Source organism: Octodon degus, unplaced genomic scaffold (assembly GCF_000260255.1).
Source record: "Octodon degus isolate 3935 unplaced genomic scaffold, OctDeg1.0 scaffold00092, whole genome shotgun sequence".
Taxonomy (NCBI): domain Eukaryota; kingdom Metazoa; phylum Chordata; class Mammalia; order Rodentia; family Octodontidae; genus Octodon; species Octodon degus.
Genome location: NW_004524668.1, coordinates 2,663,788 through 2,665,035, shown reverse-complemented (window position 1 = coordinate 2,665,035; position 1,248 = coordinate 2,663,788). Strand labels below are relative to the sequence as shown.

At 41.7% G+C, this 1,248-nt stretch overlaps 1 protein-coding gene across 1 annotated transcript in view; it reads right to left on the bottom strand.

Annotated features, from left to right (window-relative positions):
• Nucleotides 1-1,248, bottom strand: part of LOC101565005 (heterogeneous nuclear ribonucleoprotein R) — a 94,508-nt gene that overhangs the window by 77,913 nt on the left and 15,347 nt on the right. The gene's annotated exons all lie outside the window — the stretch shown is intronic.

The following is a 1,248-nucleotide window of genomic DNA, read 5'->3' as shown; positions in this document are numbered from 1 at the left end:
GCCTGGCAAATGCAAGGGGTTGAGTTCAATCCCCAATTCTGCCAAAATAAATAAATAAAAATTAAAAAAAGAAACGCCAACACATCTGTAGTCAATACAGCCCACAATTTTAAAACCACTGGGATTCATAAAGAAATAGATCACTGATTGAAAATATTGGTTTACCTGAGAAATAAAACTGTCAAAAGTGATTCTAACATTGTTCTCATTATCGGTTTTAAATTCACTTTTAATTACTAAAATGAAATAGAGCTATGTTCCAGTTTTTTGTAAGCCTAGGAGCCATTCGGGCTCTATGTGGACTGTTCCGAGTCAGTCTTCAGTCAGTGTTCTTTCTAGAACCTAGTTAACCCTATAACAACTACTCCTTTCTTCAATCATGAAGACTTAGAAAAAGTTTTAGCTGTCTACAATCTATTCATGGTTTAGTGTACTTTAATAGTAACATCCAGAGAAGGAGAGGGGAAGAACTCCAAACAGAAATAACCAGGAAGTTGAACAGTCTTTTGGAAACATGTTAAGGTTCTTCCATTATCCAGCTGCTTCAGATTTGCTATTTCACAAATATATGTTTCTACTCATATGTACTTCAACTGAGGTGCTACAAAGTCAGACTCTTGGAACACTTAAATATACTGGTTCTCTAAGAGTTCGATTTGGCTGAGTGTGGTGTCACAGGCCTGTATTCCCAGCAATTGGGAGGCTGAGGCAAAAGGAGGCCAGCCTGGGCTACATAAGAGAGTTTAAAGACAGCCTGCACTACAAAATGAGACTCTGCTGAGAGAGAGAGAGAGAGAGAGAGAGAGAGAGAGAGAGAGAGAGAGAGAGAGAGACACAGAGACACAGAGACACAGACACACAGAGACAGACACACACAAGGAGACAGACAGATGAAGAACAGAGGGAGGGAGGGGGGAAAGGAGAGGGAGGAAAGAAAAGGGAAAAGGAAAACAAAGGAGAAAGGGAAGAAGAAAAGGAGAAAAGAGAAGAGAAGAGAGGGGAGGGGAGGGGAAAAGAGTAAGTTAGTTTGAGGCTGGGGAGATGATAGCTCAATGGTCTAAGCACCTGCCTAGCAAGTGCCAAGGACCCAGGTTTGATCCCGGATACCGCAAATTTGTATTGACTATAACAAAATAAATAGCAACAGGGACCGGGAAGATGGCTCAGTGGAATAAGCACTTCCCTGGCAAGCGTAAGAGCCTGAGTTCAATCCCTGGTTCCACACACACACACACACACACACACACA